This window comes from Helianthus annuus, chromosome 11, assembly GCF_002127325.2.
Source record: "Helianthus annuus cultivar XRQ/B chromosome 11, HanXRQr2.0-SUNRISE, whole genome shotgun sequence".
In the NCBI taxonomy this organism is placed as follows: domain Eukaryota; kingdom Viridiplantae; phylum Streptophyta; class Magnoliopsida; order Asterales; family Asteraceae; genus Helianthus; species Helianthus annuus.
The window spans coordinates 182,227,791-182,241,873 of record NC_035443.2 but is presented as its reverse complement, the minus strand read 5'-3'; the positions used below and the strand labels follow the sequence as shown (position 1 = coordinate 182,241,873).

The following is a 14,083-nucleotide window of genomic DNA, read 5'->3' as shown; positions in this document are numbered from 1 at the left end:
GAATCGTGAAACTTCCGGGATCGATTTTCTTTTGGGGTAGTTTATTGAGTACGAGGGCAGAGCATTCTTCGCCTAAATTAACTAATTGCAAATTTTCAATTTTCTTTTTATGTGTAAGGAAGTCCCTCATAAATTTAGAGTATTTGGGCATTTGGGTTAGGACTTCGATAAAAGGAATATTGACATGCAATTGTTTTAACAGACTTTCGAATTTTGCGAACTGCTCATTGGTCTTTTGACGAATTAACCTACCGGGGTACGGAACTCGAGGAGCCTTGGTAGGCTCTGGTAATGGGGGAGAGTTCTTTTCCTGCAGATGTGTTGGCATTGTTTCTTCCGTTGGTGGAGGTACTTCTGCAGGCCCTACGGTGCGGTTTCGTAGTGTGATGAGGTGAACTTGCGCCTTTGGGTTTGTTTCGGTATTGCTAGGTAATGCGCCTTGCGGTCTCTCGGAAAAATTTTGTGCTAGTTGATTTATTTGTTTTTCTATGTTTTGAATGCTAGCTTGTTGATTCCTAAAATTAGATTCTAATTGTAGAAATCTTTCCGAGTTTTTCTTATCAGTGTCAGAGACGAGGCGAGATATAGTATCTTCGAGCCTTTCTCGTCCACCTTGTTGTTGAGTGAAATTTTGTGACTCATTTCTTGATTGCTGAAAGTTTGTTCGTTGGGTTTGTTGGTTACTACTATTGCCGGTTTCCCTCCAACCAAGGTTTGGGTGGTTTCGCCATCCTTGGTTGTAAGTTCCCGTTGGAGGACCCGACGGCCTAGGTCTATTATCAATGTAGTTTACCATTTCTTGTTGATCGTCCGTTTCTTTCATGCAACTCCAATTTTCATGTGACCCACCACACCCTTCACAAGCCATAACCGAGACTGTTTTTGTCATTTCTAATTTTTTTATTTTTGAAGAAAGGGCCTCGATTTGGGCTTGTAAAGAGGTGCTTTCGTCGACCTTATGGGCGCCCGGGGCGATAGACTTATTTCCCCGGGGAGTGTGCCATTGAAAATTGGTTTGAGCAATTTCCTCAATCTGATTATATATTTCGTGTGGGCGTCGATTACCTAAAAGTCCCCCGGAGCTAGAATCAAGTGTCTGCCTAGTGTGTGGCAACAATCCATTGTAGAAAGTGGATACTTGTTGCCATATTGCGAGGCCGTGATGGGGACACTTGCGTAATAGCTCCTTGAACCTTTCCCAAGTTTCATATAAGGATTCCCCGTCCTCTTGTGAGTATGTATCAATTTCAGTCATTAATTTAGCAGTTTTAGAAGGAGGGAAATACTTATATAGAAACTTTTGGGCTAGTTCATCCCAGGTGTTTACCGATCCAGCTGGGAGGGTGTTGAGCCAAGCTTTCGCTCGGTCTTTTAGTGAGAATGGAAACATACGGAGGCGGATGGCGTCGTTTGATGCTCCATTGATCCGAAAGGTATCACATATTTCTAAGAAATTAGTTATATGTAGATGAGGATCCTCGTCCGCAAGCCCGTGGAAGGTTGCGGAGTTTTGGAGCATTTGTATCAAATGCGGTCGAAGTTCGAAGTTATTGGCTTCGACATTCGGAGCATTGATAGCGGCGCCTAAATTACCTACGGTGGGCCGTAGATAATCCATAAGGGTACGTTGGTCCGTCATTGGGGGTGGATCACCCAAAACCTTCTCTTGGTTTTTGGCTTTTAACCTTTTTCTGAGAAAGCGTTCGGGTTCTTCTAGCGGTTCCTTTATGTCTTTATTGGAACTGGAGCTCATACACTACGTGAGGATGGCGTTGGGTTCCAAGTCCTGCAATAAAAACAGAAAAGAATGTTGGTCAGAAGGTTCACCACGGCCCCGTGTTGAGTGAACACGGCCCCGTGGTCGGAATTACAGTGATTGTTTTTCAGATCCCAGTTACTGGAAGTTGGACACGGCCCCGTGTTGCACCAGCACGGCCCCGTGGTCAGCCTTCTGTAACTTGAAAAAACAAAAACTGCCAGTAACGTTGCTGAGCACGGCCCGTGTCCGACCAGGCACGGCCCCGTGCTGAGCTCTGCAGAAGCTGAAAATCTAAAAAAAAATCCTAAAAAAAAAAAATTAAAGAAAAATAAAAATATGATTAGGCCGTTGATTCCTAACTTTCTTAAAATCCTTGTGTCCCCGGCAACGGCGCCAAAAACGCAAGTCGGATGACGGGAGCGTATTACGTTAGAATAACGAGCCCGAGAGAAGGGACAAAGATTAAAGTAAATGGAAATACAGACCGACTAATAGGAATGCTAACGTATAAGGATAAAAGTTTGACTGTCACAGGTGATGAAATTCACATGGACAAGTCAAACGAATTGAATAAAGAATAAAGGACTTGATTGAATAAAAGCGATGGGTCTCGCTAAGACGACCAATTAAATTAAAATAACGTCTAAAACCATATAGAAATGGTTACTTGAAAAGGATCACGGTAAGGATACCGATGAATGGGTAGGATTTGGAAAGAATGCGTAAACCAAGAGACGGGAACGCGAAACAGAAAGTCAAAGGACTCGGAATATGAGTCATGACTAAAAGACAATGAGAATTTGCAAACAGAAATGTTAATAACTACGCTCAACTATTTTAAAGTTGAACGGGTCGAATAAAGAACAGAGTTTGATGTTCACAAGTGATGAAATTTCACACGAACAAGTCAAACGAGATAAATAAAGTATAAAAACTTGGTAGTGCAAGTAAGCGCAAACCGAATAATGGAAGCGCGAAACATTAATGAACCTACGTGATGGCTCATAAAGGAATATACATAGGAAAAACGCAAACTAGCGAAAAAAAAAAAACCGACGTGTAAATCGAAGTTGGAAGTCGAGAAGTCGGAAAGATGATTCGAAAGAAAACAATGTAGCCTTAGACTACGGTCAAGGTCAAATGAAATCCAAAAAGTAAAGGTGAATAATTATAAACATAAAAAGGGGTGCCTTAACGCCATATGCGTATATAAACGTATACACATTTGAACAAAGACTAGAATAAAAGATGATCTACGGGATCATCATAACCTACGGGATATTAATTAGTGTAAAGGTCTACGGGGCCAAAATGACCCACGGGTCATGAATTGAAGCAAAAAGGGATCATAAGGGTCTCGCCTTAAAAAGGTGTAAAAATCTAAAGGAATAGCCTACAAGGCTGAGTAAAAGAACCTACGGGTCGGTGAGTTAAGTGTGGGAACTGATTTTAATTCCACGAATTAAATAATATCGGAAAAAAAAAATGAATCCTCGGACTTAAAATTCCTAGGAGTAATAAAAGGACATAAGGCAAGGTGAAGAGAAAACGTTAAACTAAAATTTAATTTTAGTAAGAAATGACGTTTAACAAATATATAAGTATTATGAGAGAAGTTAAGAAAAGGTTAATATTAAAAGATACAAGTCTTGACACGGATAGGCGCAAGACGATATATTCGAAAAGTGACCTTTTTGAAAATGAAAGGTTGATATAAATTGAATATGCGTGACACGATCACGGTCAAGAAATGCAATGTCAAGTGGAATCACATTATAACCAAGCGAGCGGTAAAAAAAATAATAAAAAAAAATATAACTGGACTAATAAGTCTGGTTAGTGAGACCGGTTAAGGTCATTTAAGTAATTTGGTTGCTTGTAAGCGGTAGATTCGGTATAACTGAACCGAATAAATGAATTTTGAAGACAGAAGAAATTGTTGCTAAAAGTGAAAGATTTCACTAAAGACCTTTAAGCGGGTCAATGTAATGGATTCACCAAGAGTTCGATAATATATAAAAGCGATGAAAATCGCTAAGTTAACTAAACTAGTGAAAATAACAGAATTACGTTATTTCAAGTTACATTATGTCGTATGAGGTACGTAGAGGTTCTGTAACCAAAAAGACATTACCATAATTTTTCTGGTAATACTAACAATTGGTTAAAGTATGAGTAATGCTTAAGAGGTTACTCAAGTCAAACGCATTGAGTTTGGAACTCAACGAACTATGTAAGCAAGGTTTCGAGGACGAAACCTCTTTAAGGGGGGTAGACTTGTAACACCCCGAAAACGGGTTTGGTAATCAAACCCCGTTAATACTAAAATACGGGTAAAGTACCGTTAGCGGTAGAGGTAACCCGGTAAATATTAGGATTTAAATAAATAAACCTAATATTTAATAAAACATGGATGAATACTTTTAAGGAAATAAGTTTATAAAAGACCCGAGTTAACGAGACTTAAAATAAAAAAAAAAAAAAACGGGTCATGACCTCCCGAACTCATTAAGCTAACTAGGAATAATTTACCTAGTTAGTAATATGTGACTAAATGATGAATAATGAATTAAAGCTTCTTTTGAAACAAATGAAAGACGAGGGACTATTATCGCTAAGTAAGCAAACATGTTTATTACAAATAAAAATTAAAAACACAACACACACTAAGAGTGTGTGTATGTGCGTACGATCAGGAGGAGAAAACAGGGGCGAAACCCTAGTTCAAGTTTAAACCCTAAATTGAAGATCAAATCAAGCCCGAATCGTCTGCATGATTACAAATTCGTGATCACCTAGTCGTGGGGATCTCAAGGTATGTGAAATTTTGTAACTTGGAGATGTTTTGATTTCTTGATGAACATATGAAGTCGAAATTGGAGCTTGAATGTTAGATGTTTGAATGAAACTATGATAAATTCATGATTATGAATGAACCCTAATCAATAATTTGATGTATTGATGTACATATACATGAAATTGAGAATCACCCACATATGTGTTAGATGGGTTTTGTAGAGAGATTAAGAATACTAGAATCTTGATCATGAAACGGGTGTTATTGATTTTTGTGAAACGAATCTATGTGTTGTTATGCATGCTAGATGTAAAGAACTTGAAAATAATGTTAATCTTGGCTAAGTAGTTAGTCATGAGCTTGATTGCTAGTAGTAAATATTTCATGCCCATAAGGTGTTTGATGTAATGCCTAAATGAGAACTAAAGTATTGAATTTAGAGTGAAAATGTGTATTCGAATGATGTGGCAATTACGCGTGACGTGAAGTGATGAGAGTTCTAAATACTATGTTGATTTAGACTTAATGTAGTAAACATGTGATTGAAAGTAGTTAACTTTAGATAAGTTAAGTTAACTAATCATGAAGCCGAATAGTAGCTTCGGCATAGAAAATAAGTGAGGTGGAATAGTCGTGATTGTTAATGACTAATTTAACCGCCTTGTAAATGTTTGACAATAGTTTGACGCGTAACAAGCTAGGTGAGAGCTTGGAGGGAGGAGCGGGTCAAACGGAGCAAGCACGGAAAGAAAAGCGTGGCGTGAATGCGAGGTAAGTGTAATTTACACACTTATGTAGAATACCCGTTTACTTGTTACATTGTAAACGTGATAACAATAATATTGGAAATATGGAAATATGTCAAATATCGGCTAATGTAAATCAAGGTTAAAAACGGATACCCATGGCGTAAGCCGAATTGGGTTGAATTTGTAAGAAAGGAGTGTGAAAGAAAAAGGGGTATTGTAATAAAATCCGGGATGGGATGGATGTATGAATTGGAGATTAAAAATGATGTTTTTGGTTAAATAGAAAATGTTTGGCATATACTCCAAATGGGTTGATTGGTGATGATAATACCATTTGACAATATTGACTTATGTGGTTGTCAAGTCTTATGTTAACAGGACCAATTAGCAAATTGGATAATTACGTCACTATTGATGGTGTGATAATGAAAACGAGGTATAAATCGGATCTACTTGGTGATCCGGTCCAGGTACGCATATTTATATTGTAGTTGAGAATGTTATTTTGGTGGAATAAATTGAGAGAGAATCCTTTGTCTTAAAAAGGACCAAAATCGACCAAAACGCCCTTGTAGGCTAAGTTGAACAAACAACCCTTAAATGTTGTTTGGAAGCGAATTTCATGATTAGATAAATACTTAGAGTAAGTATAGAAGCTGAAATATGTTAGTCAATAGGCGCTATTTTAGTTTTTGCCGTAAATTAATAAACCAAAAGGTAGAATTTTGGTTTATATTGATCACCACATTAAACTCACCCCAAATACAGTTGTGGTGGGATATTTTAGGATAAGAAATGTGGTGATGGAACGTTAGAAGCAATCGAAAGCGATTTTAGGTTCGAAAGTGCTTAAATACCCTTAACGGGTCAAAATAAGCATACAAGTGAAATGAGTTCAAATTGTGTAATAAACTAGTGGTTAGAACCTAATATGGTAAATAACCTTAGGTTGTAGTAGTGTATGTGATATAAAGGTCAAACATATATGTGTGTGTGATAAATGCGTAAACGGGTCAAAATCTTGTAAAAAGACAATAAGCCAAAGGCATTAAAAAGTCTCAGAATTTTATTAAGGCGGATGTCAGATTTTAACTTCATAAGATGGAGGATTAAATTACGGACGCGTAGGATAAAGAATCGGGTAAAACGGATCAATAACGAAGAAGTTATGGCCGTTTCCGTAAAAACTGGCATAGCTGAACTAGCTGTAGACCTGCTGATGCAGGGGCCACCGTAAATTACGGTGTCCACCGTAATTTACGGTGGAGTTGAAAAACGTTACGGTGGACCTCTTCTGATTTACGGTGGAAGAATGAAGTTTCAGGGGCTACCGTAAATTACGGTACCTACCGTAATTTACGGTGGGACCTGTATAAAAAATGTTTTTCTTTTGCAAGTTTCGCTTCCCGAACTCGTTTAGACACTTTTAATCTCCGTATGACTAAAGCATTTCATGTTTATGAAATGTAGGTACATTTTGGATGCCGAAAGACGATCAAGCTCAACGAAGAACCGAACACGACATAGATACACGCTTCCGCACTTTGCCTCGTTGTAAATTTTAAACAACGAATTTAATCACGTGATGTAGAATAACTTATAATTTGTAAAAGTTTTTGAAAACCCGTATTTATACAATATGCGTAGTCATAACTACACATCTAACCGTTGGTAATTACATACAAAATTGTTAATTAGTAACTAGGGTGTTACAAGTTGGTATCAGAGCCTTGGTTTAAGAGATTCGAGTATGGTGGGGAGGAACCATGCTTGGACTTAAACCTTATGCTCTTGATAAAGAATAGTGTTCGGTTCGAAGCTTGATCGCAAATCCGGTAAGTACAAGTATGTTAATAGTTTAGTATGCTAAAGTGTTGTAGACAACACATAGGGTTATCGTGTAATACACGTTACCCCAAATTAAAATGATTGATATAGTTGACGAAAATACGCATGTTGACGCGTATAGTAGAAAAAGCCTTGTATTATAATACGGGCATCCTTTAATGTTGAAATTACTAACATTTGTATGTGTTTTAGTTGAAGGACACTCGCATATGAGGATAGCGAGAGCTTAACAAATTACGGATATGATAGAAGAACGGTCCAAAGTATGACAAGAGGAGCATGCTCACCAAGGACTAAATCGCGTAACGACCGCGAACAAAGTTAAAGGCAAGAAACGCCCGTCGGGGCAAGCATTACCAGGTGCACACTTTTAAAAATTTAATTGCACAAGTAGCAATATGCAACAAACACGTAAGTAATGACGGTTGCATACACATATGATAGAACTTAGAAAACCTGATTTCCAAGAGAAATTTAATAGAAAATGTGTCATTCACGATGATGAGTAACAAGATTTGTTCATATGGAAACTTGGATTGGGGTAATTATCCAAGTGGGAAACTCTCAATTTAATATTATTGAGAAAAGTAGCAATCACATTAACAAATGTGATTATATATTAGTTTAAAAAAAAAACATTGTATATGTTCATGAATAAAACATGTAAATCAAATAACTGTTAAATGGTAACTAAATAAATGGTTGCCAATGAAAGTCCAGAATATAGAAAGATGAGAGGCGTCACTTACATGGGGTGTAGTGCGGAAATTATGAAAAGGTCATGTGTGTCATGTGTTGATCGCTTACTCTGGCCAAGTAAGCAGTGAACACATGATGTCATGAACTTTTTATGATGGACATACTTACATTCGATGTAGTAGGGACGGGGTGAATGGGACGAATTAAAAAGGTACCCAAATGAATCAAACAAATAAGATGTTTGATAGCAAACGTAAACGCAAGTCGGATGACGGGAGCGTATTACGTTAGAATAACGAGCCCGAGAGAAGGGACAAAGATTAAAGTAAATGGAAATACAGACCGACTAATAGGAATGCTAACGTATAAGGATAAAAGTTTGACTGTCACAGGTGATGAAATTCACATGGACAAGTCAAACGAATTGAATAAAGAATAAAGGACTTGATTGAATAAAAGCGATGGGTCTCGCTAAGACGACCAATTAAATTAAAATAACGTCTAAAACCATATAGAAATGGTTACTTGAAAAGGATCACGGTAAGGATACCGATGAATGGGTAGGATTTGGAAAGAATGCGTAAACCAAGAGACGGGAACGCGAAACAGAAAGTCAAAGGACTCGGAATATGAGTCATGACTAAAAGACAATGAGAATTTGCAAACAGAAATGTTAATAACTACGCTCAACTATTTTAAAGTTGAACGGGTCGAATAAAGAACAGAGTTTGATGTTCACAAGTGATGAAATTTCACACGAACAAGTCAAACGAGATAAATAAAGTATAAAAACTTGGTAGTGCAAGTAAGCGCAAACCGAATAATGGAAGCGCGAAACATTAATGAACCTACGTGATGGCTCATAAAGGAATATACATAGGAAAAACGCAAACTAGCGAAAAAAAAAACCGACGTGTAAATCGAAGTTGGAAGTCGAGAAGTCGGAAAGATGATTCGAAAGAAAACAATGTAGCCTTAGACTACGGTCAAGGTCAAATGAAATCCAAAAAGTAAAGGTGAATAATTATAAACATAAAAAGGGGTGCCTTAACGCCATATGCGTATATAAACGTATACACATTTGAACAAAGACTAGAATAAAAGATGATCTACGGGATCATCATAACCTACGGGATATTAATTAGTGTAAAGGTCTACGGGGCCAAAATGACCCACGAGTCATGAATTGAAGCAAAAAGGGATCATAAGGGTCTCGCCTTAAAAAGGTGTAAAAATCTAAAGGAATAGCCTACAAGGCTGAGTAAAAGAACCTACGGGTCGGTGAGTTAAGTGTGGGAACTGATTTTAATTCCACGAATTAAATAATATCGGAAAAAAAAATGAATCCTCGGACTTAAAATTCCTAGGAGTAATAAAAGGACATAAGGCAAGGTGAAGAGAAAACGTTAAACTAAAATTTAGTTTTAGTAAGAAATGACGTTTAACAAATATATAAGTATTATGAGAGAAGTTAAGAAAAGGTTAATATTAAAAGATACAAGTCTTGACACGGATAGGCGCAAGACGATATATTCGAAAAGTGACCTTTTTGAAAATGAAAGGTTGATATAAATTGAATATGCGTGACACGATCACGGTCAAGAAATGCAATGTCAAGTGGAATCACATTATAACCAAGCGAGCGGTAAAAAAAATAATAAAAAAAAATATAACTGGACTAATAAGTCTGGTTAGTGAGACCGGTTAAGGTCATTTAAGTAATTTGGTTGCTTGTAAGCGGTAGATTCGGTATAACTGAACCGAATAAATGAATTTTGAAGACAGAAGAAATTGTTGCTAAAAGTGAAAGATTTCACTAAAGACCTTTAAGCGGGTCAATGTAATGGATTCACCAAGAGTTCGATAATATATAAAAGCGATGAAAATCGCTAAGTTAACTAAACTAGTGAAAATAACAGAATTACGTTATTTCAAGTTACATTATGTCGTATGAGGTACGTAGAGGTTCTGTAACCAAAAAGACATTACCATAATTTTTCTGGTAATACTAACAATTGGTTAAAGTATGAGTAATGCTTAAGAGGTTACTCAAGTCAAACGCAGTGAGTTTGGAACTCAACGAACTATGTAAGCAAGGTTTCGAGGACGAAACCTCTTTAAGGGGGGTAGACTTGTAACACCCCGAAAACGGGTTTGGTAATCAAACCCCGTTAATACTAAAATACGGGTAAAGTACCGTTAGCGGTAGAGGTAACCCGGTAAATATTAGGATTTAAATAAATAAACCTAATATTTAATAAAACATGGATGAATACTTTTAAGGAAATAAGTTTATAAAAGACCCGAGTTAACGAGACTTAAAATAAAATTAAAAAAAAAAAAAAACGGGTCATGACCTCCCGAACTCATTAAGCTAACTAGGAATAATTTACCTAGTTAGTAATATGTGACTAAATGATGAATAATGAATTAAAGCTTCTTTTGAAACAAATGAAAGACGAGGGACTATTATCGCTAAGTAAGCAAACATGTTTATTACAAATAAAAATTAAAAACACAACACACACTAAGAGTGTGTGTATGTGCGTACGATCAGGAGGAGAAAACAGGGGCGAAACCCTAGTTCAAGTTTAAACCCTAAATTGAAGATCAAATCAAGCCCGAATCGTCTGCATGATTACAAATTCGTGATCACCTAGTCGTGGGGATCTCAAGGTATGTGAAATTTTGTAACTTGGAGATGTTTTGATTTCTTGATGAACATATGAAGTCGAAATTGGAGCTTGAATGTTAGATGTTTGAATGAAACTATGATAAATTCATGATTATGAATGAACCCTAATCAATAATTTGATGTATTGATGTACATATACATGAAATTGAGAATCACCCACATATGTGTTAGATGGGTTTTGTAGAGAGATTAAGAATACTAGAATCTTGATCATGAAACGGGTGTTATTGATTTTTGTGAAACGAATCTATGTGTTGTTATGCATGCTAGATGTAAAGAACTTGAAAATAATGTTAATCTTGGCTAAGTAGTTAGTCATGAGCTTGATTGCTAGTAGTAAATATTTCATGCCCATAAGGTGTTTGATGTAATGCCTAAATGAGAACTAAAGTATTGAATTTAGAGTGAAAATGTGTATTCGAATGATGTGGCAATTACGCGTGACGTGAAGTGATGAGAGTTCTAAATACTATGTTGATTTAGACTTAAAGTAGTAAACATGTGATTGAAAGTAGTTAACTTTAGATAAGTTAAGTTAACTAATCATGAAGCCGAATAGTAGCTTCGGCATAGAAAATAAGTGAGGTGGAATAGTCGTGATTGTTAATGACTAATTTAACCGCCTTGTAAATGTTTGACAATAGTTTGACGCGTAACAAGCTAGGTGAGAGCTTGGAGGGAGGAGCGGGTCAAACGGAGCAAGCACGGAAAGAAAAGCGTGGCGTGAATGCGAGGTAAGTGTAATTTACACACTTATGTAGAATACCCGTTTACTTGTTACATTGTAAACGTGATAACAATAATATTGGAAATATGGAAATTTGTCAAATATCGGCTAATGTAAATCAAGGTTAAAAACGGATACCCATGGCGTAAGCCGAATTGGGTTGAATTTGTAAGAAAGGAGTGTGAAAGAAAAAGGGGTATTGTAATAAAATCCGGGATGGGATGGATGTATGAATTGGAGATTAAAAATGATGTTTTTGGTTAAATAGAAAATGTTTGGCATATACTCCAAATGGGTCGATTGGTGATGATAATACCATTTGACAATATTGACTTATGTGGTTGTCAAGTCTTATGTTAACAGGACCAATTAGCAAATTGGATAATTACGTCACTATTGATGGTGTGATAATGAAAACGAGGTATAAATCGGATCTACTTAGTGATCCGGTCCAGGTACGCATATTTATATTGTAGTTGAGAATGTTATTTTGGTGGAATAAATTGAGAGAGAATCCTTTGTCTTAAAAAGGACCAAAATCGACCAAAACGCCCTTGTAGGCTAAGTTGAACAAACAACCCTTAAATGTTGTTTGGAAGCGAATTTCATGATTAGATAAATACTTAGAGTAAGTATAGAAGCTGAAATATGTTAGTCAATAGGCGCTATTTTAGTTTTTGCCGTAAATTAATAAACCAAGAGGTAGAATTTTGGTTTATATTGATCACCACATTAAACTCACCCCAAATACAGTTGTGGTGGGATATTTTAGGATAAGAAATGTGGTGATGGAACGTTAGAAGCAATCGAAAGCGATTTTAGGTTCGAAAGTGCTTAAATACCCTTAACGGGTCAAAATAAGCATACAAGTGAAAATGAGTTCAAATTGTGTAATAAACTAGTGGTTAGAACCTAATATGGTAAATAACCTTATGTTGTAGTAGTGTATGTGATATAAAGGTCAAACATATATGTGTGTGTGATAAATGCGTAAACGGGTCAAAATCTTGTAAAAAGACAATAAGCCGAAGGCATTAAAAAGTCTCAGAATTTTATTAAGGCGGATGTCGGATTTTAACTTCATAAGATGGAGGATTAAATTACGGACGCGTAGGATAAAGAATCGGGTAAAACGGATCAATAACGAAGAAGTTATGGCCGTTTCCGTAAAAACTGGCATAGCTGAACTAGCTGTAGACCTGCTGATGCAGGGGCCACCGTAAATTACGGTGTCCACCGTAATTTACGGTGGAGTTGAAAAACGTTACGGTGGACCTCTTCTGATTTACGGTGGAAGAATGAAGTTTCAGGGGCTACCGTAAATTACGGTACCTACCGTAATTTACGGTGGGCCCTGTATAAAAAATGTTTTTCTTTTGCAAGTTTCGCTTCCCGAACTCGTTTAGACACTTTTAATCTCCGTATGACTAAAGCATTTCATGTTTATGAAATGTAGGTACATTTTGGATGCCGAAAGACGATCAAGCTCAACGAAGAACCGAACACGACATAGATACACGCTTCCGCACTTTGCCTCGTTGTAAATTTTAAACAACGAATTTAATCACGTGATGTAGAATAACTTATAATTTGTAAAAGTTTTTGAAAACCCGTATTTATACAATATGCGTAGTCATAACTACACATCTAACCGTTGGTAATTACATACAAAATTGTTAGTTAGTAACTAGGGTGTTACACTACAATCTTATCAACGTATAACTGGGCCAACATGTCGGAGCTATAGGTCTCCTTGATGGGTAAGAAATGTGCTGACTTAGTCAGTCTATCAACTATAACCCATATTGTATCATTTCCTTTCCTCGTCTTGGGTAACTTGGTAATAAAATCCATAGTTACACATTCTCACTTCCATTCAGGAAGTTCAGGCTGTTGTAGCAAGCCTGACGGCTTTTGACGCTCGGCTTTGACTACAAGTCAAGCATTTGGCTACATAAGCGGCTACAAACTTTTTCAAGCCTATCCACCAATAATTTGCCTTTAGATCCTGATACATCTTATCAGCTCCCGGGTGAACAGAATATTTGGAACTATGGGCTTTCTGGAGGATAACATCTCGTAGTTCTCCACAAATTGTAACCCATATTCGTCCATTTAATCGTAAAATTCCGTCCTTGCTAAGAGTTAACTGCTCCTCAGTTACTCCTAGCTTCTCCTTAGGATAGTTAGCTTCCAACACAGCTTCCCTCTGTGCAGCTAACAACCTTTCAATCAAATTATTCTTTACTCCAATGCTCTTGGCATTGATTCGGATGGGTTTCACCCTTTCCTTTCGACTTAAGGCATCAGCGACTACATTTGCCTTGCCGGGATGATATCTGATTTCACAATCATAATCATTTAAAGTCTCCATCCAACGGCGTTGCCTCATGTTTAGCTCCTTCTGATTAAACAGATGTTGAAGGCTCTTATGATCAGAATAGATCACAAACTTGATACCATACAGATAATGCCTCCACAGTTTTAGTGCGAACAAAACGGCACCCAGCTCCAAGTCATGGGTGGTGTAATTCTTCTCGTGCACCTTTAACTGTCTCGAAGCATAGGCAATAACCTTGCCTTTCTGCATGAGCACACATCCCATGGCAGTGTGCGATGCGTCGCAGTATACTACGAACCCTTCGGTACCTTCAGGTAATGCCAGCTCAGGAGCGTTGCTCAACTTTTGCTTCAGAATATCAAAGGACTCTTGCTGCTTAGGGCCCCAAACGAACTTTACTTTCTTCTTGGTCAAGGAAGTTAAGGGCGCAGCAATCCTTGAAAATTTTTCAATGAATCGCCTGTAATA

General features: G+C 37.1%; 2 long non-coding RNA genes and 1 other non-coding gene across 3 annotated transcripts; all 3 read left to right on the top strand.

Moving 5' to 3' along the window:
• The first annotated feature begins 1,154 nt into the window (after window positions 1-1,154).
• LOC118484530 lies at window positions 1,155-1,261 on the top strand. The gene has a single exon (XR_004873640.1). It is a non-coding gene; the product is annotated as a small nucleolar RNA R71 (small nucleolar RNA).
• Window positions 1,262-4,483: 3,222 nt separating this feature from the next.
• Window positions 4,484-5,750, top strand: LOC110887450. Its single transcript, XR_002563318.2, has 3 exons — window positions 4,484-4,574; window positions 5,238-5,327; window positions 5,684-5,750. It is a non-coding gene; the product is annotated as an uncharacterized LOC110887450 (long non-coding RNA).
• A 4,687-nt stretch (window positions 5,751-10,437) lies between these two features.
• On the top strand, window positions 10,438-12,771 carry LOC110887449. Its single transcript, XR_002563317.2, has 4 exons — window positions 10,438-10,528; window positions 11,192-11,281; window positions 11,638-11,729; window positions 12,731-12,771. It is a non-coding gene; the product is annotated as an uncharacterized LOC110887449 (long non-coding RNA).
• Window positions 12,772-14,083: the final 1,312 nt, after the last annotated feature.